At 41.6% G+C, this 14,375-nt stretch overlaps 1 protein-coding gene and 1 pseudogene across 1 annotated transcript in view; both read left to right on the top strand.

Annotated features, from left to right (window-relative positions):
• The window catches only part of Csmd1 (CUB and Sushi multiple domains 1), a 600,818-nt gene that overhangs the window by 63,897 nt on the left and 522,546 nt on the right, over window positions 1–14,375 (top strand). The gene's annotated exons all lie outside the window — the stretch shown is intronic.
• LOC118568840 lies at window positions 11,052–11,443 on the top strand (annotated as a pseudogene).

Below are 14,375 nucleotides of genomic sequence, written 5' to 3'. Positions count from 1 at the left end.
AGGAAGTAGGTCACTTGAAGGGGGTTATGTCCTTGATGGCATCTTGTCCCTGATGACTTCCTGTTTCTCTTGTGCTGCATCCTGTTCTGTAGTGAGTTAGGGACCTGGCTCTGCCCCATCCTATCACTGTGATGAACTGCACCTTGGACATCATGAGCCAAAAGAACTCTTCCTATCCCAGAAGTTGTCTGCTATTTGATGGGAATGTGAAGCTTTTTGCCATCCTTTAATTGAATAAGGATCCCAAGGAGATTGTAGACCTTCCCTAGAATAACATTTAATCTTTGTCAGCCAATCACTATGGGCCAGCACTTCTGTTTTCATAGAAATCACAGTCACAGAATTAGTCATTTTTGTATGTTTTGCTTTGTATTTTTAAGTTGGGGCATAGGGGTCTCACTGTGCTGCCTAAGCTGATATTAAGTGGTCCCCCCACCCCAGCATGCCCAGTAGCTGGAAAGGTGATGTCACTGCATCACACCATCACTGCATAGTTTTTACAAAAACCTGAGGCAGGCTTTAAATCCTGCAGGGATATCTGTGTGTTTATTCTAGCCCAAGGCAAACACTTCTGCTTTTTAGACTCTAATTACTGCCTTTTCATTGACGAAGATGTGTTTGTTTATTTACCCGATGCAGGTTTAAGTGATATGCCTTTCAAAGAGTCAACATTTTACACAGCAACGAAACAACAACAAATTACAGCACTAGACTGCCAATAAAATCAGGAGGGAAAGAAAAAAGAAGAAAAATGGCCATTTTAAAGTGTTTTCATAAACTCAATCAAAGCCACAGGAGAGAGCCCCAATTCCTCTTCCAAAGTGAGTGTCATTCCAGGGCAAGTTAGAAACCTTAAACTGAGGGTTGGGGATTTAGCTCAGTGGTAGAGCACTTGCCTAGCAAGCACAAGGCCCTGGGTTCAATCCCCAGCTCAAAAAGAAAAAAAAAAAAAAAAAAAAAAAAAGAAACCTTAAACTGGGCTCCAGTCTCTCTATCTGGCCAGTGCCACCTCATATGATCTTCGATCTGTGAACTTCTGGTCCTGAGTCCTCCCTGGAGGACTGAGCCTCTGCACATGCTACTGCCTTTTCCCTTTTCCTCTTTGTTCACTCACATTTTTACAGCTCTGAAGTTTTAAAAATTGAAAAAAAAAATTATGTGTATTAGTGTGACGTTTGTGTATATTAGATGTTCGTGTATTCGAGGGGGTATATATATTGGAGTGGCTATTTCAAGCTAACACACCCATCTCCCACCCCCAGACTTGCTTGATGGTGGGAGCAGTGTGCAGTTTTCCAGAATACAGCTCTCTGTTTTTAAACATAGTCAGCAGGTTGGACAGCTGACATCTCGGACCAATTCCTTGGTCTAACTGAAGTTTTCTGTCATTTTATCAAACCCTGTCCTTCTCACAGCCCTGTAGTCAGGCTCCTTCTTTTGCTTCTGTGAGTTAACTCTTTCAGGCCCACTTTTTTTTTTTTTTTTTTTTTTTTTAGTGTTTCTCATTTTTTTTTATTATGTGTTTTAATTTTATACATCAGCCATGGGTTCCCCTATTCTCCCCACTCCCGCTCCCAACCTTACCTTCCCCCCAGCACCTCTCCTCCATTCCCATGTCCTCCAGGGCCAAGACACCCCTGGGGATTCATTTAAACCTGGTGGATTCAGTACAGGCATGTCCAGTCCCCTCCTTCCAGGCTGAGCAAAGTGTCCCTGTGTAAGCCCAAGGTTCCAAACAGCCCTCTCATGCACTAAGGACAGGTCCTGGTCCCACAGCCTGGGTGCCTCCCAAACAGATCAAGCTATTCAATTGTCTCACTTATCCAGAGGGCCTGATCTAGCTACGGGCTCCACAGCTTTTGGTTCATAATTCATGTGTTTCCATTCGATTGGCTATTTGTTCCTGTGATTTTTGCAATCTTGGATTCAACAATTCACACTCTTGCAGACCCTCCTGTTTCTCAACAGTTGGACACCTGGAGCTCCACCTGGGGCCTGGCTGAGGATCTCTGCATCCACTTCCATCAGTTATTGGATGAGAGTTCCAAGACAACTGTTAGAGTGTTTAGTTATCTGATCACCAGACTAGGTTAGACCATTCTTTCTCTTGACCATTGCCAGCAGTCAGATGCCCTTCAACTGAAGAATGGATAAAGAAAATATGGTACATATACACAATGGAGTACTACTCAGCAGAGAAAAACAGTGACATCATGAGGTTTGCAGGCAAATGGATGGATCTAGAAAAAAATCATCCTGAGTGAGGTAACCCAGACTCAGAAAGACAAACATGGTATGTACTCACTCATAGGAGGATACTAGATGTAAAACAAAGATGACTAGACTGCTACACAACTCCAGGGAGGCTACCTAGAAAACGGGACTCTAGGAAAGACCCAGGGATCACCCAATGACAGAGAAATGGATGAGATCTACATGAACAACCTGGACGACAGTGGGAGTAATGAAGGGCAAGATTTGAGGGAAAGAAAGCTTAGAGGAGCAGGAGAGGCCAGCTGGATCATGAACAGAAAGGGAGAACGAGGAATAATAGACCATGATAAATGAAGATCACATGAGAACAGGAATAGGCAGAATGCTCAAGAGGTCCCCAGAAATCCACAATGATATATCCTCAGACCCACTTTTAATGGCTGTTGTCTCTGCACCTGGCTTATCTTGCCTTGAGTAATGCTATCTAGCTTCAGCCCTGTGTTGTAAAAGATTTCCTTGTTTAGCATTGACTAATATTCCATGAGAAATAATATTTGTTACAAAGTTTGTGGCTTCCATGCCTTGTCATTGTGAGCATAGCTAAGATGAACAAGGGAGTGTAGAAATCTCAATGCATGGCATCCATTCTCTGGGATATTTATCCAATGCCTTTTTTACTGAATCACTTTGGTTCTAGTTTCTTTCATATTTTTTTTCTGAGGTATTCCCATGCTATATTCCACAGTAGATCTTGTTAGGATCTGGGTTCTGACATCTTACATCATCATTGGGTGCATGCAACTACACCCCTGTGGTGTGGTCACACAATTCCTGACTTAGAAAGCCGAAAGCGGATCCCCACACTCTCTTTCTGTGTTTCACCTCTGCTCCCACCATCTTCCTTTCTCTCCAGGCCTCGCATCTTTCTGAGAAAGCTCTTTATAACTCTGGTAGTCATGGCTGTGGCCTCTGACTTTTCCGCCGGTAACCAGCACCACCAACCAGTGCTGTTTAACTATTAGATCTATCAATAATGTTTACTTTTTAATATCATACAATTAAGATGGTTAATGGTGAAATTCCATACCCCTCTGTGCATAGCGATGCCATACAGATTCAATAATTACAAATTTCCCATCTTGAGAGTAGAGAGAAATCTCAGTATGAAGAGTATCTACTGCTCTTCTGAAGCTTGGTTCCCAGCACCCACAACTGGCAGCTCACAAGTCCCCGTAACTCCAGCCCCAGGGAAATTTATTGTACACAAACACATATTCGGTCACACATACAAACACACACAATAAAAAAATAACATGCATCTTTCAAAGAACTATCCAGCTTGTTCCATTTGTTTCATTTGTTCTTTCATTAAATGTCTTAAAGCAGATCACAGTTGTGATTTATGGCAATACACATCTCTGAGAGGTACTGTGGAGTGAACATATGCCCTCAGTGATTGATGCTCTGTAATGGTTTTATTCTTTCTCTTCTGATTTCCACTTACTGCTCACAGGATGTTCTCAGTGGGTTGTTACCTATGGTCACATACTTCCTTACAAATTGCATTTTTCAGATTAATTTCCAATATGACCCTGGGCTCTGCAAGCATGAACAACCTGTTCATTTCCAGTATAGATGGAGCTATATGCTCACAGCCCTATGTATGGTCTATATCACCATTGTAAGCAGAACAGGATGCAGCACAAGAAAAACAGGAAGTCATCAGAGATAAGATGCCATCAAGGACCACCCCCATCCCTGCAAGTGACCTACTTCCTTAGATCAAGCCCACTTCCTAACCATTCTACAATGGCCCAAAACATCTTCCCAGTATGAGGCTACACATTCAACATGAGCCCATGATGGTCAATATGAGGTTTGTGGTATGCCTCCACACACCCTACACTAACTAGCCTGTGCCCACTTATGGATGCATGTGAAAGGCTGAGGTTTGCTGAGAGTTCCAGGCTGTGCACGAGTGGTACTTGCCCTGCATCTCCTCTAGTCACGCTTGCACAGCCCAGTGGCAGAATAATGCACCTAAAGTGGGAAGGAATGGAGACTTACTATTCTTCATGTTAAGAAGTCCTGAGCTATTATAATGGTTCACAGCATCAAGTAGGCAGCCAGTATTGTGAGATATCCTTCACTGACAGCTCTAGACTGAAGGCTTTGTAGTTCTCATCTACTAGACCAGGTTGCCAAACAGGAAGCAGAACCAGATCATGGCAAGAAGGATGCCTATACCCAGCCATGCAGACAACCCATTCATGTGACCAGTACAGATAGATCATGTGCTCACATCCTGAGCTAGATGGGCAAGAGACCATGAAGGCTGAAGCATTTTGAATGGGAAGTAAGATGATTTAACAAAGAAAGAGGGAGGTTCAGAATGGGAATAAGACCTCAGCCTGAGCTCAACTGAGCACAGAGAGCTCAATTTAGGGATCCTGAGAGAGAAGCTCATGGTCTCTCATAGGCCATGCCTTCATTTATAGTTAATGATTCCATTCATGTTCCATGCCTCCATTCATGTGTTTATGGTCCATACCTCTGTGTATGGTCCATACCACCATTGTAAACATCTCTTTAGTCTGACCTCTGTTCCCTTCTCACTGTGGTTAAGGTGACTATAGACAGTGTGAAAAGGTATGAGCCACAGGGTAACACTAATGCCACAGCTCAGAAAGTCCTGCACTAAGCCCTGGGCCTCATGAGTCCAGAGCAAATTGACTTACTCTGGTTGCCTGTTGCCCCCATGGCCCTGCTATCAGGACACTCTAAGTACCTGTGGCAGGGCCATAATCACAGGACTATAGATACGGCCTTCCCACAAGAACCTTTCCACTTAGATCCACCCCAGTAACTCTCCAGGACCTCCCAGACATCTGTGCTGCAGAGAAGTTGCACGTGCATTTACCTGTTACATTTTTCAGAGGTCATCCACAGGTAGCAAACAAAATCATCTTTACTGGCTTTTGAAAGATGCAGGACTGGATATGGTGTGGCAAGTGTTGGAGCATGGATGTGCTGGTCCCTCTGACCCTTAAGTCACAGTAAGTGAGGTCATGTCTGGTATGTTCACTCATAAGCTGAGGTCTAAGGATAGCTCACCTTTGGCAGTTCCTGATCCTACCTTGTAAACAGGGAAATGCTATCTAAGGCTTCTGTATAGTACAGCTAACTTGTAGAGTATAAGCCTATGATGAGTTACAAGTGATTGTCAGTGGAAGATATAACTTTAAAATTCCTTCCTAGCAATTGCCACTGAGTCATCTTGGCTGGTTGACTGGTGATCTCTCCTCTGGTGTCCTACAGGTTTGTGCTTGGCACTGGGGAGCTAGCCAATACCTTGGTTTACACACAGATGGGTTATGTTGCATTTATGTCATTATATTCATATAATTTAAGGGATATTCTATATATTTAAAAGATATAATATTCAAAATAGAATCATGGTGTATGTGAGAAGCTGAAGACAGGGAGCTTAGGCAGTCATGTACCATCTGGCTCATGGGTCCTGGCTTTAGATCAGAACTCAGCACCCTAGCAGTTCACTATCTAGTATACTTCTCTGACTCCCTGTGGTCAAAGGAAAGACATTTGGGAACCTGTTTTAATGTATTCACCTCCTTAACTGTCAATCAGATGCAGGCAAGTTAGACAATGATATGTAGAAATACATCCCCAAACTGACAACTTATATGCTCTGAAGTAATCTCAAAATTTTACATGAATGATTTTAATATCACTGGACAATAACATCAGTTTGAAAAATAAGATGGGGGGTAGAGAGAGAACTCAGCAGTTAAGAAACCTTCCTGCCCTTCCAGGGGATCTGTGTTCTATTCCCAGCACTTATAAAGGTCAGTTCACAACATCCTGTAACTCCAGCTATAAGGAATCTAACTCCCTTTTCTGGCCTCCACTGGCGCTAAACTCATGTGGCAAATACACACACATACACACACACACACACACACACAAACACACACACATAAATAAAATAAAATAAATCTGTAAAAAATAGACAGCCCTTGTACTTCTTAGGTTGAACTAAACCAGATTTGCACACTAAGCATGCAACACACAGGTATCCAGTAAACCATACTCACCATTTCTGTTGTTGACTGTAGTCATGCTTTATGAAGTATTTATGGATTTCTAAAATAGTTATTTTGGAATCATTACAAACTGGTTGAATTTTGAATGAAGCCTAAGTGCATTTTCCAAATCTACCAACTTCATATATTTTCTTCCTTGTTCTATTGAAGCCCTCACCTTGCCCTGCACTTCCCTTTCCTTCCTGTATTCCCTCTTCTCTGCCTTTCTCTCTTTCTCTGTCTTTCCACCTAACCAATACTTTAAGATATGTAAGAACATACATCAACAATGTCATTTGGGGCTCATCAGCCCCACCAGGTTTGGACCCAGGCTCCCTTATTGCTCTTGCAGCATGAGTCTTCTTGGGCCTAAATGTACCTTCCTGTTACCTACCTTTCATAGCATAGATATTCCTAGCGAGTTTGGACATGTGTTTGCTCACTTGAAGTCTTAGGATGCTCACTCACTCAGTTCCACATGAGATCTGTACCAAAGAGTACAAGTCACAGCAGAGTAGGGCGGAGAGAACAGAGTGGTGACAGATGAATGTCTGGCCCTTGACTGGGAGTATGGATGGCAAAGTATAATGATTGCTGTATTATGATAAGAGGAACACTCACCTTCTCACATCCCAAACTGAGCTGGAAGAATGGACCCAGCATGGAGGAAAGTGCATGAGGGACAACAGAGCCAATGGAGAGGTGGAGAGAGATGTGCAATGGTCTCCATGGAGATCAGTCCCTGCCCCTGAGAAAGGGGGTGCACTTGTTTGAAGGCCAGTTGAGAAGTCCTGATGAGCTGTGACCCAGGAGATGGTAGAGGCAGGGACAAGGAGGTGACTGCTGCTCTGGACAGTGCTGCTGAGTACCAGGGAAAAGAATTCCTTCCTGATGAAATGTTAATTCTCCCTCCTTCACAACTTCTAAATGGACAAATGGTTACTTACATTTTAAGACAAAATGATAATTATCTTTGTAGATGCAATTTTCTCTTATTTTCACACAGGGATTTATGTTCTAATTGGAATGGATTGCTATTATGATTTCTTACTGCAAAGTAATAAATGCATAGAAAAATATTGGAAAATACAAAACAGAAAAAAATACTTGATAAAAATCTGTATTTTAATAACTCAAAAATGTTCAGTTAACACCAAGATTCCAGCCTGGCCTGTGCCATGCATGTACACTACAGGAAGCTTTGCAAATGTGTTCAGGTGTCACTAACTGCTTATACTACTGTTTTCATTTGCTACAGTGAGAAGATTTTCCTATAAAAACATTCCTTAAATTAATGACATTTATGACTGAAGAATTTTCCATTGTTCAACAATGCAGTGGTTAATGTGCTTCTTTGTCTGGAAAAATTAGAAATTTTACAGATCTTTTAATGGTATATCACAAATTTAAATACATGTAATTATTGTTAGCTTTTAAATTTTTTTTTATTCATAGGGGAGAGAGAGAGACAGAGACAGAGAGAGAGAGAGAGAGAGAGAGAGAGAACACTATTTGATAGCCTAGGCTGGTTCTCAGATTTACAACCCTCCTACCTGGAAGGCTCTGCTGTGGTGTGAATATAGAGGCACATCACCAACCTTTGAATTACGTATTTGTGATAATTTTTATAACAAAACTACAATACAAGAATTAAATAGAAATATATTTGAGGATGATAATCATCATATCCAAATTGTTTTATACATATTTAAAGATCTATTATAGGGTAAAGTAATGTTGTTGGTTGTTTTTACCCTTTTGGGTGGCCCACCAACCAGTTCTCAAATAAATCACTCATGCATGGAGGCTTAGTCTTAATTATAAATTCCTGGCCTTATCTTGGCTTATTTCTAGCCAGCTTTTCTTAACTTAAATTATCCTGTCTACCTTTTGTCTCTGGGCTTTTACCTTTATCTATTTCTCTGTATCTTTTCTTTTCTTCTTATTCTATGTCTAACTATGTGGCTGAGAAGTTGGCTTTTCCTTGTTCTCTTGCTCCTTCTTTTTTCCTCCCATATTTCTCCTTCTAACTATTATCTCTGCCCACCAGACTTGCCTATTCTTTTTCCTGCCTTGATGTTCAGTTCGTTATTAGACCATCAAGTGTTTTAGACAAGCAAAGTAATATAGCTTCACAGAGTTAAACAAATGTAACAGAAACAAAAGTGACACACCTTAAAATAATATCCCCCAACAGAGTTACTCTAGAATAATATAATTTAGTATATTGTTCTTTTAGTATTTATTTATTTTGTTGGTACTGGGGATTGAACTCATGGCCTTACATAGTCTCTGTAAGTCTCGGTACATAGGCTCAATCTCTGTTCCAGGTCCCCAGTTCCAGAATATTTTGTTTTTCTTAACAAACATTCACCTTGTCTCCATTTCCAGACACCTGTAGAAACCTTCACACCTCTTTCTAAAATCTCTAAGTTCTAAGTCTAAGAATGTGATTCCCTAGCCTATGGCCATCTCATAGTCTCTCTGTAACTTCTGTGACTGTGAAGGCTCATATCTTTCCTGATTTTCTCCAAATTTCAGATGGGAACACAAAGCCCCCTATGTCGCTTAACTACCTGCAGCAAATGTTGTGTCCCTCTGACTCCAGTGAGACTTCTGACTCCTCAGAGGACAAAGGTGGAGACCCTTGAGCTCAGCTAATGTCCCAACCTTCAAAGCAATTCCTCTGTAGGCTGGGCTTGGTCTTTGATGATTTCTTTGTGGTTTCTCAGAGAAAACACCTGTGAAGTGTATGTGCTTCTCAGAGAGCACACCATCACATTGAGTGTGGCTTCTGAGACAAAGTGGTTAACACATTCTGCCTTGTGGGTCTTAGAGGTTTTAATCCTACTGTGTGCTGATTGATTCTTTTCTTGAAAGTCCATGACTAAGCAGAGGTAGGGAGAGTCTCAGGTGATTTTATCCTAGATAATGGAATGCAGGATGAAATGTGTGCTTGGTACTAGGCAGATTGCAACAAGGAGACAGGCAACTAAACACTATAAACAAGGGGCCAGGTTTTCCTGAATTAGCCACAAAGCTGGAGGAGACCACAAATCCACAGAGCACTGAGAAAAACCTGACTTTCCATATGAAGTTGAGTATTATTATTTCCAGGTCTGTGAAGAATTGTGTTTGTAATTTGATGGGAATTGCGTTGAATCTGTAGATTGCTTTTGGTAAGATCGCCATTTTTTACTATGTTAATCCTGCCTATCCATGAGCATGGGAGATCTTTCCATTTGCTGACATCTTCTTCAATTTCTTTTTTCAGGGACTTAAACTTCTTGTCATATAGGTCCTTCACATGCTTAGTTAGAGTAATCCCAAGGTATTTTATATCATTTATGGCTATTGTAAAGGGTGATGTATCTCTGATTTCCTTCTCAGCCTGTTTGTCTATTGTATATAGGAGGGCTACTAATTTTTTTGACTTGATCTTGTATCCTGCTATGTTGCTGAAGGTGTTTATAAGCTGTATCAGTTCCCTGGTTGAATTTTGGGGGTCACTCATGTATACTATCATGTCATCTGCAAATAGGGAAAGTTTGACTTCTTCCTTTGAATTTGTATCCCCTTAATCTCCTTATGTTGTCTTTTTGCTCTGGCTAGAACTTCAAGTATTATATTGAATAAGTATGGGGAGAGAGGACAGCCTTGCCTTGTTCCTGATTTTAGTGGTATTGCTTTGAGTTTCTCTCCATTTAATTTGATGTTGACTGTAGGCTTGCTGTAGATTGCCTTTATTATGTTTAGATATGTTCCCTGTATTCCTGATCGCTCCAAGACCTTTATCATGAAGGGGTATTGGATTTTGTCAAATGCCTTTTCTGTATCTAGTGAGATGATCATGTGGTTTTCTTTCTTTGAGTTTGTTTATATGGTGAATTACATTGATGGACTTTCGTATGCTGAACCACCCTTGCATCCCTGGCATGAAGCCTACTTGATCATGGTGGATAAGAATAATACTCAACTTCATATGGAAAAACAAAAAAACCCAGGATAGTCAAAAGAATCCTTTACAATAAAACAATCTCTGGAGGCATAACAATCCCCAACCTCAAGCTCTACTATAGAGCTACAGTAATAAAAACAGTTTGATAGTGGCATAAAAACCGACATGTGGACCAATGAAATCAAATTGAAGACCCTGACATTAACCCACACACCTATCAACATATAATTTTTGACAAAGAAGCCAAAAATGTACAATGGAAAAAAGAAAGCATCTTCAACAAATGGTGCTGGCATAACTGGATGTCAATGTGTAGAAGGTTGCAAATAGATCCATATCTGTCACCGTGCACAAAACTTAAGTCCAAGTGGATCAAAACATAAATCCAGTTACTCTGAACCTGATAGAAGAGAAAGTAGGAAGTAGTCTTGAACTCAATGGCACCAGAGATCACTTTCTAAATATAACACCAACAGCACAGACAACTGAGCACAACAATTAATAAATGGGACCTCTTGAAACTGAGAAGCTTTTGTAGCGCAAAGGACACGGTCAACAAGACAAAGTGACAGCCTACAGAATGGGAAAAGGTCTTCACCAACCCCACATCTGACAGATATACAGAATATATAAAGAACTCAAGAAATTAGACATCAAAATGCCCAACAGTCCAATTAAGAAATGGGCTATAGAGTAGTTCGTGCAGTGGCGGCCGAGGCGGTGTTGCTCCGTGACAGGTTCAGCCTCACATGCGCCTCCCACCCAGCTCTGCCATGATGCCCAAGAGGAAGGTTAGCGGGGACAGAGTGGCGGAGCCCAAGCGACGCTCCTGAGAGGCTGTCAGCCAAGCCTGCCCCTGCCAAGGTGGACGCGAAGCCTAAGAAGGCTGCAGGAAAAGGATAAGTCATCAGACACAAAAGTGCAAACCAAAGTGAAGAGGGGAGCAAAGGGCAAACAGGCTGAGGTGGTGGACCAGCAAACCACAGATGTGCCTGCAGAAAATGGAGAGACTGAGAACAAGAGTCCAGCCTCTGCAGTAGAAGAGAAAGAAGCCAAGTCCAACTCAGTGTCCCCGCCTCCCTTCTTGTACAATCCAGAGGAATATTATTATCAACTATTTTGTAAATGCGAGTTTTTTAGTAGCTCTAGAAACATTTTTAAAAGGTAGGAGAAAGTCCCACCTCATCCCATTTTTTAAGTGCAAATGATTTTTTTAAGAGGTTAAATCACTTGCTGGTTGTTTATTTTTTGGTACAACCAGAAAATAGCAGGATGCTGAATCAGGAGAGGCTGTGACTGTCTCAGGGTCACCAACATTCCGTAGAGGGGGCTACTTTTATATCCTACAACACAAAGCATGCTAAATGGTAATTTGGAGTCTTGGTCGTGCATTTGTGTCTGGAATATTTTCAGTTATTTCTGGTCTCGTGTTTCTAGTAGAACTGTATATCCTAAAAAGACCACTCCTCGGTTTTTGCCCTGTCAGAACTGTCTCTGGTCATGGCAGTCCATTTTCCTAACAATTGTGATAATGTGCTGTAAAGATTAAAATTTTGAATATGTACTGTATGTGGGATAAAATTGTGAGTCAGTGAGCATTTGATTGTTATGTGAGGTCTTAGGGAAAACTTGCCAAGCTTAGGATGGAACATCACTGGAATAAGTTCAAGGAGAAACAACACATGGCTCTTTGGGGTACGTGAACACAATGTATGACTTTTAGAGTTTGGGTCCATGTTTTAAGAATTGAAATGTCTGTGTACTCAACCCATAAAGTCTCAGTTGTGAAAGAGTAAAATAAAAAAAGAAATGGTCTATAGAACTAAACAGAGAATTCTCAACAGAGGAAGCTCAAATGGCTGAAAAACATTTAAGGAATTGCTCAACATCCCTAATTATCTGGGAAATGCAAATAAAAATGACTCTGAGATACCACCTTAAACCTGTCAGAATGGTTAAGATCAAAAACACAGAAGACAGCTTATGCTAGAGAGGATGTGGAGCAAGGGGAACTCTCCTCCACTGCTGGTGGGAATGCACGTTTATGCAGCCACTTTGGAAATCAATATGGTGCTTCCTTAGAAAATTGGGAATCCATCTCCCCCAAGACCCAGCTGTAGCACTCTTGGGCATATACCCAAGGAATGTTCAATCATACCACAAGGGCATTTGCTCAGCTATGTTCATAGCAGCATTGTTTGTAATAGCCAGAACCTGGAAACAACCTAGATGCCCTTCAACTGAAGAATGGATAAAGAAAATATGGTACATATAAACAATGGAGTACTACTCAGCAGAGAAAAACAATGACATCATGAGTTTTGCAGGCAAATGGATAGATCTAGAAAAAAATCATCCTGAGTGAGGTAACCCAGACTCAGAAAGACAAACATGGTATGTACTCACTCATGGGAGGATACTAGATGTAAAACAAAGATGACTAGACTGCTACACAACTCCAGGGAAGCTACCTAGAAAACGGGACTCTAGGAAAGACACAGGGATCACAGACAGAGAAATGGATGAGATCTACATGAACAACCTGGACGACAGTGGGAGTAATGAAGGGCAAGTTTCAAGGGAAAGAGAGCTTAGGGGAGCAGGTGATCCCGGCTGGATCAAGAACAGAAAGGGAGAACAAGGAATAACAGACCATGATAAATGAAGACCGCATGGGAACAGGAAGAAGCAAAGTCCTAGAGAGGTCCCCAGAAATCCACAATGATACATCCACTACTGGCAAGGTCGAGAGAAAGCCTGATCTGACCTAGTCTGGTGATCAGATGGCCAAACACCCTAACTGTCATGGTGGAACTCTCATCCAATAACTGATGGAAGTGGATATATAGATCCACAGCCAGACCCCAGGTGGAGCTCCAGGAGTCCAATTGTCGAGAAAGAGGAGGGACTGTAAGAGTGTGAATTGTTGAGACCAAGATTGGAAAAGCACAGGGAAAAATAGCCAAACTAATGGAAACACATGAATTATGAACCAAAAGCTGTGGAGCCCCCAACTGGATCAGGCCCTCTGGATAAGTGAGACAATTGAATAGCTTGAACTGTTTGGGAGGTGCCCAGGCAGTGGGACCTGGACCTATCCTTAGTGCATGACTGTTTGGAACCTTGGGCTTACACAGGGACACTTTGCTAAGCTTGGAAGGAGGGGACTGGATCTGCCTGTACTGAATCCACCAGGTTGAATTGAATCCCCAGGGGAGTCTTGGCCCTGGAGGAGATAGGAATGGAGGGGAGGGGCTTAGAGGAAGGTGGGAGTGGGGGCGGGAGGGGGGAGGACAGGGGCACCCATGGCTGATGTGTAAAATTAAAACACAAATATAATAAATAAAAAAAGGAGAAAAAAAAGAAAATAAAAAAAAAGAAAGAAAAAAAATACTAAGAGAAACACCTGACTTTCATCCCTTGCGCACCTGGATTTTCTAGAAGAGGGTACATTGGTCTGCAGACAGATTTTTTTTTCTCATCCTGGGAAGCTCCCAATGAAAGTTTTCCATTTGTCTCTTCATTCCTTTTCCTCCATGTCTTTTGCCAACAAGGGCAACAATCTATGAATATTCAATATCCAGGATTTATCTGTTCTCAGTGTTCCTAGTTTGAGACAAATATATTAGCCAGAGTGGGTGGGGCAGGTTTGTAATCCCAGCTCCTCACCCTACACTACTGTGCCAGAGAATGTGATAAGTGCCAGTCTGAACACTGACATAGAGAAACCCTGTCCCCAAATAAGAATTAAAGTAGAAAGGACTGAGATATAGCTACAGTCCTCCATTGCCACACCCTGATTCTCAAACTCTCACCCATGTGATGTCACATTTCGGATTTATAGCTGTACCAATATCCTCCTTCTAAGCCATCAGGACTTTCCTATAATCCACGAATTAGCCTCACTGAGGTCCCAGATGTAAACCACAAGTATAAATTATCTTAGTTGAAATTAAATGGAAAATTTAAGTCAGAAGTGAATCCCTAACAAAATTCAGGGTATGGCCATGTGGGACTGGAGCCCCTGTTTAGGAACTCATCATCCTGATGCCTATGTGGGACTTCCTGTATTTAACTTTACAGGCAAAATTTATGTGTGT

Source organism: Onychomys torridus, chromosome 17, assembly GCF_903995425.1.
Source record: "Onychomys torridus chromosome 17, mOncTor1.1, whole genome shotgun sequence".
Taxonomy (NCBI): domain Eukaryota; kingdom Metazoa; phylum Chordata; class Mammalia; order Rodentia; family Cricetidae; genus Onychomys; species Onychomys torridus.
The sequence above is the reverse complement of the archived record's forward strand: the minus strand, read 5'-3'. Positions and strand labels throughout refer to the sequence as shown.